Genomic DNA, 13,746 nt, shown 5'->3' with positions numbered 1-13,746 from the left:
CGCATAAGGCAAAATTTAAAAATTGTTAATCTAATCTTAAACTTATTAAATCATTGTTATGTAGAAAAAATTTAATCTTTTTTTTGAACATGAAGTAAAAAAAATATCAGTGAAAAGTGGAGGTGAATTAAGTATTTGTTCATTGAATGTGTTTGTATATATGATTGCATTTTTAGTCTTACACATATTTATAAATTTATTGCAAGATTATGAATAAGTAGGTAGGGAAATGTTTTATTTTAAGTTATGATAATTGATTAATTTATCTAAAATAAATAAGTTACTTAATATTTCGTAATTTTATTTGATTCACTCTGTGTTTGACACAAAAGTTTGTAGTGCGAGTCTTTGCTAAACGTGAGGTCTTATTATGTTTGTGCCACCCTGTGCTGTTATTGGCGAATTCGTAATTTTCAATTAACATGCTATTTAAAATTATATTTTTATAATATATATTTTTAAAAATTTTAGTTAATATGTGATATAAGCATATATAAGAAAATAATTGGAATTACAATGCATAAATTCTGGTGAATACAAGTATGTTGAATAAATTGTGATTGTGTCATTCGCGTTTGCTTGAATAAACACAATAAAGAAGCTAGTTTATTTAAACTTATTTGTTTGTGAATATCGGCCGTGTAGTAGCCGTGCCAGGCGCATTTTCTGTTTTGTTGTTAATAGATATCACGTCGACGTTTTCAACCACGAAGAAGTTTCTTCAGTGATAACGAAGAGGATATTCTCACGAGTACTGCTATACCGACATTAAACTATGCACCACTTGCAAGCTCACAGTTGCAATTAGGTAGGTAGAGTGGCTGTCTTTCGACACACTTAGGCCTTTAGGAGGCCCATTGTGATATCAGCGGGACCAAAGTCCCCACACTCTATTGGCTCCTCGGAACCACCCACTATTTCTGCTGAACTTCATCAGTAAGGCCAATTTTATCCGCGCAACCTCCGAGACGTCGTCATGAAACCCTCGACCGATGGCTGTCATTCTTTTCCTATAGCGAGCTTTACAATCGTCTGATTAGCACTGCGACTCCTCTTCCATTAAATTATGGGTCAAGTATTAATTAGTCGTCGTCCCTCAGATTACTAAAAAATTCTTTAATTCTTAGATATATGTATATTTTTGAAAATTTTCTATGTACTACTACATACAGTTTAAAAAATGTATCTTCATTAAACCAGTTATTGGTTTCTGGAGCATATTTTAAACATCGGAATATGATTAGTCCGTTTTTCGATGTTAGTCGTTTGATGAGAGGTGCTAGAGTGGACTTTTCATGCCTTGTCAACCACGTATAATATGAGTTTTAAAGTGTAATCTATTATCGATAAAGCTCCAAAATATTTTAATGCAAGTTTAATTTAATTTAATGAACTCTATACCTTTCTACTGCCTGATTGGCTCAGCTTTTGTTTTATAATCATTGAGTTTTAGTCTAGGCACAATTAATTTCCGAAATTGAGGACTTCCTCTTACATAATGTTATTTTGCAACGACCGACGCTCAGTTAAAAAAAAAGTAAAGCTTACTCAGTTATTGCTCTTTAAGAACTAAACGGATTGTTGTTGCTGTAACGATTATTCAGACCCTGTTTAGGGGAAAGCAATAAGTTAACTGTCGTCGAACATTAGACCTAGGAAACGAGCTCTTTCGACAGGTTCAGACTATAGGAAGAGATGTGTTAAGTCAGTAGGTTTCAGTAGGCAAGCAAAGATGTGATTTGTGTCGTGCGCCGACTCGTTTTATGCAGGACATAGTTTTTGTATGACAGGGTCTAGACTGGATAAGTAAGAGTTTAACCAGCTACAAAACTCCGAGTGAAGTTGCGCTATAGTCACACTTTTTCACGCGGCAACACGAGCTCTTGTTCTGCAATAGGTGGTGTTTGGACTCCAAGTGCGCCACTCACTGGTCGATGAAGGTGTTAATAGCTCCACAGTGAATGGCGTCCAGTGCCTGTCGGAAGTTGGTCGCGTCCGAAACTTGGTCGATATATGGTGCTAATTCGTCGACGTGTTGTAGGAATGTTCTTCTGATGTTCCTAGGAGTTGGCTCCGCAACAAACAGGTGACTACAGAAATGGTTTCGGCTAAAACAACCGGGCAGAAACTGCATGGAGAAAAGTGTGTTATGCTCCTTTAAAGAGAGCATGCGTGCCTCACTATGAAGATGTTCAATGGGAGACATCAGGAGATATCCTGTTATAGTCCGGAGTGCGGTGTTCTGGCAGGTCTGTATCTTCTCTATCTGCATTCTGCTGCATCCAGGCGACTATATAATGCCTCAATGCATATCTCTCTCTCTCTCTCTTCTAACATTTCTTAAACTTCCGTAGTCAGCACGTAAGACAGCTTGCGATATTCTTACAATGAAATTATCAATACTAACGGCATTGTCCACTTACAATTCCAACCTACTTATTACACAGAAGCACCTCATCGCATTTATTAGCCATTTACTAACCGCACTTTGTTGTTGTTGCTTAAGTTGGCGCAATAAAATTTTTTCACACATGCCACAAAGTCAAAACAAGAAGCGGAAGAATTGGATAAGTAAAAAAAATGGCGCTATTTTCTACGTGTGAGAGCTGAGATTGCGATTATAAATATCCACACGTCGTAACTCATTGAGTGGCTCACACGCACATACGCACATACACACACACCCGCGTGTAAACCAAGTGCGCGTAGGTGCTTTTTTTGTGGCAGAGTTGCAGTGAATTGGTAACATTAGTTTCATTGCAGCTTAATGGCCGCGTCAATGGCAAAACTTAGCCCATTACAAGTCGAGTCTAGCGGCGCTTGTTAGCGGCGGGGCGAAGGGAACTCCGCCATTTGCAGCGACAGAATAATGTCGCGAGGCGAAGAAATGAATTTTTATGGCGGAAGTGGAAGTGCATACACACTACCAGTTATAACTGTACATACATACTGCTGTGTGTTCGCGCCAATCGAATGAAGAAATCGACGAAACTTTTAAGCGGAAAAAACAGCTCTTGAAAAGTTTAACCATTGGGACGCGCGCGTACAAGTGCACACGAGGGCTGGTGTGTGTGAACGTTGGAGGTGTGGTGAGCTGCACATTTCCATGTGTTCGGGTTGTTGCTTGTAAGTAGAAGGACAAACTGTCAGTGCGCATTTGGCTGCAAGTTTGGCTAATAAGCGTGACGTATGTACAACGATGAAAGGCAATGCGAATGACTTTGAGCTCCTCCGTACAAATACTCATAAGCACTTATGTATACATAGAAGTATAGTAGCCTCGATCCCAATTGGAAAATATGCTCTTGACTGTATACTTCACTTTTTTCATACGCCAAAAAGCGGATATCAAACATTGAAGAGCCTCTTCAGTCTCTATTTTTTACTGCTTGTCGTTTTTCTCTCATGAAACTTCCATACTGAGACTAAAGGTGTCTTTTCTAACACTCTTTGCGATCAGCCGACAAACAGGCGAACTGATGAGTAGTCTGTATATTCTTCTCTTTTCGCCATGCTATGGCGTTCCTGTGTAGAAAAAGTTTGCACTGAAGTCATACACGCTAGGTTACTGTTGATCCAGCTTATAGAGTCTTGAGGATTGACTTGGTTTATTGGCTTATAATCAGATATTATAGCTTCGTATGAAATTTAATGGTATTACGATTCTAATGGTGAAACGTTTTTTTATTTTTTTAACTCAATAAATATATGAGTGAACCTTCAGTTTTAGCTTCTCTGCCTCTACAAGGAGCTTGAACACATATGCATCAAATTTTCCTCTTCAAAATCACTTTGCTTTCTCATTTAACCACCAACGAGCCATGTCTAGAAGTTAGTGTTGTTGCAAATTCTATGGCGTTGCCAATTCGCTTTTGTATGCGTACAAATCTATGTTTGTTTGAGCAGTTGACCAGGATCATTGAACCATTAAGTGGCAAGCAATTAAATTCAATTAACCTCCGTCAAAGATTCTGCGCAACGTAAGTTCAGCTAAACATGCGCAGCCGAAAGCCAGCACAGCTGTTAGTTTGCTTGACTCCAACTTCAGGTTACGTCGCCACGACTCACTCACTTCCTGGTGGGCTATTTGCCTAACCTCACGCACGTGCTTGCCTCGCGGCTCTGTGTCGAGCTGCTTGCGCAAGTGTACTTCTTGACTACGCTCCTTTGTAACTGCTAAGCGCTGCATTTTTCCGGTGCAAAAGTTTGCACAGCTTTAAAAGTAAAAGCCACAAACAGCGGGCTGAGAACATCAGTTTTTGGCTTCGCACAAATAGCAGTGTCGCCACCGCAATCGTGTCGAATGACGCTCCAGATTTATATCTTGAAAATGCCGAATTTGTTTCTGGCAATTTTGACTATTTCGTATGTGTGTTTGTGTGTGTGTGAAAGTGAAGCCGAACCTTGGGCTTTATGCGGTTACCGTTCACTCCATAAGCAGGCCATAAGCACTCGCTCGAGTAAGTTATGTATATGTGTGTGTTAGTGCAATCCATCGCCTGTTTATTCGACTCCTGTTGCTCGCAGAACTTTTACACTTCTGGTCCGCTTCTTCTTTTCTCCTCTAAGTCGCTGGCGAAAAGTTTGCCGCTGCATCTTTTGATGAATATCATTGATTCTGGCGATTTTACGTTTTGTCTGAGAAAAGTTTGCTATTCTTGCTGCAGCAGAAAATGGTTGAATTCAACAGTTCGCATTTCCATAAAGTCAATTCGGGGGCAGTGAAGTGTATTCGCTGGCATTTTCATTTTCAATTAATATTGATTGCTTCCACTTGTTTTTGGCCTTATCCTCATTCGGGATTATTAATAGTCAGAGAATTCAACAAAGTTTACAAACACACATTTTATTTGTAACGTTTGTCTAAACTCTTTTATATGTGCATGTTTGTGTGAGCATATTTCAGTGCACAAATGAATAAGGTCAAACTACGTTTAGCCACTAAATTCCGAAAAATATTTTGGATTTGTTGAAATTTAGGTTAACTTATGAGCTTTCAATCAATAAGACCTCATATACAATACTTTAAAATTTTTATAAATGATATCAGGTGTGCAACTAAGTTCCCTCTGTTTTATTTAATGAAATTGCAGTTTTATTGTACGGAAATGGTTACAAATAAATTATTCGAAGTATAGCCCATTGCTAGTCACAAATTATTGCCAACTTTCTGACAAAGCTCAAATACCATTACCGTAAATAAGTAACTGTTACGATCTATCTAAGGATCAAGCTATTTTTTGAGTGGAACTGCATTTGAGCCAGACCATGTGCCATCGAACGGAATAAATAATAATCGAATGGCGCAATATCTGGAGAATATGGCGGGTGGCTTAGGATTTCCCACTTTCGTGTTTCCAGGTAAATTTTAATGGGTTTGCCACACGTAAAGCCGAGCGTTGCCACTCAGCAGAAACACTTGTTTGTTCACAGCGCATGTAGTCGCTTTGAAATAGCTTGGCGGATGACTCGCAACGCTGAAACAAGCTCATCTTGCGTTTGACACAGAAGCTCATCCAGCAACGTCTCTAATTCACCATCTTCCAAGGTTTTTGGCCTTCCACGACGTAGGGTCGTTAATATCGAAATCGCCGTCTTTAAAGCGACTAAACCCATCACGGCACGTTGTTTCACTTGAGGCAGCACTTCCGTAAACTTTTTGGAGTTCTCGATTCCCCGCAAATGACCCTTATTTGGCAAAAAATCGGACATATTCGCACAATGCTTCCTTCTGGGTATTACAAACTTCGTAGCGAACTTAATATACCCTGTTCAAGGTATAAAAATCGGCTTGGCTGTTTCCGCATAAGGTTCATTATTTGCACGTCTATTGGAATATTTGAAATCGAAGTGTAAGCGTGGTGTGTTTAGTTAAAGCCTTATTTTGGTATACTACAACCGTCGAAGTTTATTTTATCGTAGCTAAGATAAGATATTAATGCTCAGATATGGTTTGTTCTTCTTAGGATTGCCTCTTAAAATAAAAGATCCCTCATATATGCGATAATTAAAGCGGTTAGCACAAATAAACTTAGCAAAACCGTGAGAGTATTTTTTGTACCTTCAACATCTTGGTTCTCACACACATACTGATGCATCGAATATTTACTCTTAACACACGAGCACATTTATCTTGATTTCCTCAAGCAAACAACAGTCAATTACGCCAAGAGAAGTACGTCAACGGCAGACAATTTGGCAAAGGTAATCACAACGATTTGTCAATGGAGTTTCTCCACAAAACCCATCTCCATCTGCTTGAACCACCCTGTGTGGTTCAGTCCACAGAGCAATTGGTGGTTGCATGTAACATACCTTGATAAGAAACTTAAACATGAAGCATATTTTCTTATGAAAATGTATAGGCGCACATATGTGCACACACACACACATGCACACACAAAAGCGAATGCAACATTTTCAATGCCAACCAAGAAGAATGGCCACTGTTGCATATGCTTGTTGCAATTGTTGTCTTCGCTTGTGCTGCTGTCTGCCACTGCCACTGACGTTGACTTTTGTGTTTGCTTTGTCACATCTGTGCTTTTGGAAGCTAAAGTCATTTCAGTTAAGTCCCACAAGTCGTCTCGCTTGTCAAGCGAAAGAAGGCTGGAGGCACACAGAAACCTGCCGAGGCACTCACTTACTTCAACCCATACACATAAACGCACGTAAGCCATATTAGAACACAGACACACATACATGCTTAGAACACGCAATATTTTCGTTGAACTAAATTGCATTGGGGATACAAGTGCTCACTTACAGTTATGCTACCGTGAATATGAGAATGAACTCTCATATGCCACACCGCTATTGCCATCTACCGCAGACCTATCAACCGACCGCTGTGACAAACGTGCGCTGCTGCAACAAAAGTACTTAAATCATTTTGTGGCATTCGCACACAGACACACACACACATGTGCAAAATATATTGTAATATTCGTGACATTTTTCCGTATTCTCCATCATTTGCGGCACGTCGGGAGTCCTTGGCGGAGCTGCCTACGCGTCAGTCGACAAGAAAACTCATAAAGGTGCACCGAACGCCTACTGATTTCGTTGCTCCATTTGTGGCATCGCCATCTGTGCCACATGCGAATTTCAACTGTTTCTTGCCCCACCCACTCATCGGTGTCAGAGGCTGCTGCTGTGCTTGTGTGCAATGCTGATAGTCGTAATGTGCTCGTTATTTATGTGCAACCAAGTAATACTCAACGCCATGTTGGTATGCTATATGAGGTCATATTAAAGGAAAGGGTAATTGGGGCATAAGTTCATAAGCGCCACTGTGCCAGCGCACCTTCTATGAAGGAGAATATGAATTGTAGCACTATACGAGTAAAATATCAAAAAAGTCTATTGTAAAGGAAGTGAAGGGGATAATAGATACAATAACAAAGAAAGTACTCTAAGATTTTCTTATTACTTTAGGTTTCTGGGCTCTTCAGAACTACAATGATTTAAAGTAAAGATCGTGGCTTCATCAAGATGGCACAATAAGTAAAACCTTTCATAGCTTATTATTTGTGAAAATAACTTGCTATAAATTACGTGCTTTACTAAATTATCGGCTCTGCTGTTCTATTAAAAAAATATTTACAATGGTAATTTCGTTTCTAGGTTTTAAGAGCTGCCATTTCCTCCAACAAAAAAGTTTGGTGTTATTTACAGGCCGGTGGAATAATCGCTTCCTATAATATTTCTCCAAAAATGATGCCGGTGAGAACGTAACCGTCAATGGCGAGCGTTATTGATGCCTGCAATTGAAGCTCGTGATCTCGGCGACATTTGGTTTCACTTCCCACACACCGCATCAATCAATGGATTTTTTGAGAGAACACTTCGGTGAGCAGATAATTTTACATTTTGGGCCGGTCGATTGGCCATCAAGATCGTGTGATATCACGTTGTTAGACTTTTTCCTGTAGGAATATGTAAAGTCTAAAGTCTATGCGGACAATCCCGCTACGATTCAGGCCTTGGAGCTAACAACACGTGTGCCATTTGCCAGCTATCATTCAAAAGACTCAACGGGTGAATCAACGGGTGAACCATCTGAGGCGTCCAACATTTGAAAGAGATAATCTTTAAAAAGTAAATGCCAAAGAATGTTTTTTCGGATGAGAAAAAACATTCCACATTAAATTTGAACTTTCTGTGTTTTTTTTCTTTAAAAAAGTAGGGAATCTTGAAATGGATCACCCTATATATTAGGGTGGAGCGAAAAAATTTTTTTTTTTTTGCTTAGCCTGAGGGTAAAATTTGTAGATTATAAAAAAAGAAAATTTTTGGACAAAAAAAAAATTTTTTTTAACATCTACAGGCGAGGCACTTTCAAAGTAAATTTCGAGTTACAATTTTTTTTGGATAAAAACAAATATTTTTTGGTTTAAGCTCTTCACATTTATATCAACATTACCGAATTTGACGGTTTTTGACTCAAAATTTATTTTAACGCTTAAGGAAAGCATGTTGTCGTTTAAGACTTTTTTTAAAACTCCAATAACGACCACAAAAAATTTTTTTAAGTTGATAACTTTTAATTGGGCTGAAAGAGGAAAGAAATTTACTTTAAAAGTGAGATGCCTCTAGATGTTAAAAAAAATAATTATTTTTTTATAAACTACAAATTTTAACCTCAGGCTAAGGAAAAAAAAGAATTCACTCCACCCTACTATATATGCTATTGTAGTCCAATATTGGCGATTGCGACAAATAAGTAGCTTATTGGGGAGAAAAGGACTGATCGATAACTCAAAAACTGAGGAAGTAGTTCACGTATATACAGACAGATAGACAGACGGAAAGACGGGCATGGCTAAATCGACGCAGCCAGTCCTGCTGATTATTTATATTCATATACTTGTGTACGTGATTAGGTCTCCGAAATTTTGTTCTAGCTTAAAAGCTTGACTATAAACCAAAGTTGTCATCAAAAAATAAAGCCCAAATGTATTCAGCTTTTCTTGAGAGTTAAAGAGTGTAGAACTGCGAGCAACAATTTGTCTGTCACAATAATAGAGCAGTAAAACGATTTACTTGCAACATTTTTAAATGTTTTACAGACACACAAAAGCAAAGGCATTTGTGGCAGATATAACTCCTTGTAGCAACACAATTGTAAATGAATATATTCGCCAACGGCATTCGCAACATATTGAAACACTTTTGATTGTGGTTTTAATTACAATAACTCAACTCAGACTGTGAAAAAGCAGTGTCAACGGTGCAACTTAAATGAAGCCACTTTTTGTCGCATTCTGCCATTTTCCACCTTTCGCCGCAAAGGAGTCAAACCAGACGAGGACTAAGCGAGCGCTCACACACACACACACACATAAACACACTTGGATATATAAACATTTAATTTCTGCTGCTGCGTGGAATGTCGAAATTAATTTACTCCAGACTATCAAGCATTTGGGAGTTTCCTGGCGTTTCTTGTGCGCCGCGTGACACTTGAGGCAGCTTTCACTTTTTCCTCAGCGCTCCACAAGCCCATTTCGTTTGGCGTCTTTGCTGCTTGGTGGGTTGTGCTTTAATTTGTTTTTGCACCTAAGATAATTGCCCGAGTGCTGTTGACATTTTCGAGCAGGAAATCGTTCCGAGTACCGGACGACTTTTCACTTGCAACTGCCTTGTTCTAATTTTTTCACTTTTTACTTGTCGCTGTGGTGGTGTTTTTGTTGTTGTACAGCTTGTTTGTGGTTTGTTTTCAAGCGCATGTTTGTTTTGTCTCCATTTCCGCTTCACATACATTATTATAACAGTATAAACGTGAGTAAGTATATATGTGTGGGATTTGAAGGAATCAGGACGTTTACTCCTCGGCATTGTAGCTCGAAAAAAGTGGTGAAAATAATGTGGAGCGAAGAAAGCAAATGCAGGCCAATTGAAAAGTTCTCCCGCAGGACACTTGGTTAGACCGGACACTTGCTTACTCGCTGCCAGACACCTCTGTTGGTTATTAAAACATAAAGTGAGTTTTAACATAAATTTAAGAAGGAATTTAATATTCGAAAAATTTAATGTACTTTAAGTACTTAGTGATGATATGACAGAAATAAGTTGTAGTGTTTCGATCGATCTGAACAATTTCTTCGGAGATTGCATTATTACTTTAGATAATGATCCGTTCCAAGTTTGAAGATATCTCGTCAAATGATAAAGTTTTTCTTACAAGAACTTGTTTCCGATTGTTCAGTGTGTATGGCAGCTGTATGCTATAGTGGTCCGATATCGGACATTCCGACAAATGAGCAGCTTCTAGGTGAGGAAAGGACAATCAGCTCAGCTCATCATGCTGATCACTTATGTATATATTTTATAGGGTCTCCGACGTTTCCTTCTTGGTTTTATAAACTTCGTGGCAAACTAAGTATACTCTGTCCAGGGTATAAAAAAGAAATTAATCACTAACTTTAAATGTAAACCATTACGTAGGTGTCCTCTTGGAAAATGGAGAAGGGTCACATGGTTTGTCTGTCCCACACTTTTCAGGTGACCAAGAGCGGGTCTAGGATACCAATAAGTTATGTTAGATTAGGTAAATAGCATAGTGGAAGAGAAAGTATCTACATTTTTTCACCTCATCTTCCTCCCTTCAACTTTGATAATTAAGTGAATAAATGGTGATACAAACAACCGTTAGGTGAACAAAACTATTATACTCTGTAGCAACAGGTTGCGAGAGTATAATAATCAGCTGAGAAAGTTTAGTTTGTCTGTATATGCGCGATTTAGTCTCCCCCAAAGAAGCTGCTCATTTGTCGGAGCCGCCGATATAAAACAACTATAGCATATAGCTGCCACACAAACTGAACGATCGAAATCAAGTGTTTGTATTGAAACTTTTTTATTTGACGAAATATTTTATCGAAATTTGGCATTGGTTATTGTCTAAAGCAATGATGGATTTCGACAAATGAGTAGTTTCTTGGTGAGAATAGGGCTTCTGCGAAATTTCAGATAGATATCTCCAAAACTGAGAGACTAGTTTGCGAATATACAGGCAAACGGACGGACATACCTAAATCGACACAATTCGTCACGCTGATAATTTATTTGTATGTATGCTTTATGGGATCTGTGATGTTTCCTTTTGGGTATTATAAACAGCGTGGTAAACTTAATATACTTTAGTTTATAAATGATCGGTAAAGCCATAAAAAAAACATGTTTCCAAAAAAAAAAAAAAAATTTTCGAAACTTCAAAAACCATGTTCACATACACATAATTTTTCTAACTTTTTTAAAGAATTTTCCTAAAACGCTTTCCAACCTCAAGGCAGAGCATAAAAAACACGCATTTTTTCACCGCCTCACAACCATCCCACAAATACAAACAGTTTATCTATGCGAACACGCCATAAACACTTGCAAAACACAATTCACACCAGAAGATTCGCCCGCCAAAAAGTCAAAAAAGGGAATTATTGCACACAAATAGGCGTGAAATCTAAGCAATCTCGCCAATGCGTTGCATACTCACAGGCGCGCAGGCCACATACTCCGCACACTTTTTATGTTGGTGCAGTTAATTGCCCCTTGAAGAATACCTCAGCCAGCTGGAACAGTCAAAACATTTTAAACGTGGCTTCCGGTAAATATTGCACGAGGCACATCCAGCTGAAGTTCCAACAAAAAATATTCGATACAATGAAAAAATTGATAAAATCAATTTTTTTTACAACTGTCCGGCAAACCCAAAATTGCCCTGAGTGCCGTTGGTTTGCTGCCGAAAACACTGTTAGCTGCGTGCGAATGTCTGCTGGTCGTGTTTCACGTGAGTGTGTGTGTGTGTGCGCGCTTTTTCGCACGCAAATAAACAATGTGTGTGCTGGTCCACCAAGTCCAGCTCGTACTCTAAACCCTCGCACTACGAACGGCACTCACTCGTAAACAGCAACAACAACAATGCACGGAACAGCCGCAGCAGATTGAATCCCAGTCATGGCTTGACTTTTCGGCTACAATGCGTAAACACGCAACGGTGGGCTGCCCCCAAATCGCACGCAGACACACACACACACATTCAAATGCAAGGAAACTAAAGTTTGCGAAGTGGCGCACCTATGTTACGCCTTTAATAGCATCACTCCCGCTTCGCCACCACCGCCCATAATGCTGAAAGATATTTCGAATTTTTCTGCTATCCTTACTTGTTGTTATCAGACATTGTTGTTTTTGTTGCAACAGTTGTGCTTGTTAGCAATGTTTCCACCCTGCACTAGCTACTGCTCGAATGCCTGCACTTCTATTGTTATTCTTGTTGTGCAAAACGATTTGGTCCGCTTGATTGCATATTTGGAAAACAGCCTCGAGTCTAATGATACGTCGAACAAGCCTACCTCCCCGCGTACACACCTATGTAGCCCCCTAATTCCTATTGCGCTTATTGCCCTTTGTTTGTTGGTGTGTGTGTGTATGTGTGTGTGTAATGGTAACTGTAACGATCTATGGTAAATGGCCCGTTGTGTCGCTTAGGCGACCGTTGATGGGGCCTCCTCTGCCTAATATGCCTGCGATTGTCTACTTCTGTCTGCTTTCGCTTGCTTTCGGGGGCGCGCCTCGGCTCGGTGACTGACTCGTCGTAATGTTTCTTTTACGTTGACATCTGTCACACTCTTGTGTGCAATTATATTCGCTTTGATGGCTTTTAAATTTCTACTCCGGTGTGTGTAGTTTCGGTTGAAGCCAGAAGACTAAAGCCTGAAGCCCGTAGGTTGTATGTGGTTGCGTGCTTTGCGGTTGTTGGTGCCCGCTGTTGTGTCAATACATGGAAAATATTTGCAATGTGTTGCAATTTTCAAAAATTCTTTGGGGGCTCATTGCCAACGGGTTGATGGTTGATGGGTGATCGTTGAAGGTTGAAGGTGAAAGAGAGTGATTTAGATTTAAGGATAAAATTTATGCAGAAAATTAAGAAGAAACTGAAATATGAAAAGTACATTGCTCTTCAGTTGAATTAAATTTCGTTTCAATGTAGTGGCTAAGCAATTTGATTTGAGAAGTTGTGAGGTTACTATTTTCCGACTTTGTATATAAGCTTAATAGGTTTTGAGGCGTATTTTATTGAATGCGGGTATGATCTTAAAAACAATGAATTATTTAAGGCGTTGCTGCTTACAATTTAAAATGTTTTTTACAAAATATAAAAATTAAAAATTTTGTTTATTTTTTAGAGGTTGGCAACGCTTTTTCTACCATAATTGATCCGAATAGACTTTTATATCGATAAAACGGTACTTAGTTGCTCAGCTTCATTTGAAGTCATTCATCAATATTTACATACATAAGTAGAAGCAATAAGAAAACTCAGAAATATATCGAAATTTATGTTCAAAAGCTGTAAGTTTTTGATTTAAGAGGTTATATCCAATTCAGAAAAAACTCGAGTTTTTGGTAATTTTTTTTTAAAAAGTCACATTTACTTTAATAATCGCCGATTTATTTTGAATAATTTGAGATATCCTCGACCCGTAGACGATCTACAGAAACATCCCCGAAAAAAGGAATCAGGCGGTGAAGATGATTAAAAATGTTGCTAAAGAATTCAACACTCATTATTTGACGATTTTAATCAAATCTGTATCTTATTAACTTATATATTGGTCATATAATTAGTTAGTTTTATAAATATATTTTTTACTTCCCGTCAGCGAAAATAATATTAAAATCGTTCTCGATATAAATGAATTAAGCTCAATCAAAGAGGCTAAATTTTGTCCACTAAATTTC

The sequence above is a fragment of the Bactrocera oleae genome, chromosome 2 (genome assembly GCF_042242935.1).
Source record: "Bactrocera oleae isolate idBacOlea1 chromosome 2, idBacOlea1, whole genome shotgun sequence".
Taxonomy (NCBI): domain Eukaryota; kingdom Metazoa; phylum Arthropoda; class Insecta; order Diptera; family Tephritidae; genus Bactrocera; species Bactrocera oleae.
The sequence above is the reverse complement of the archived record's forward strand: the minus strand, read 5'-3'. Positions refer to the sequence as shown.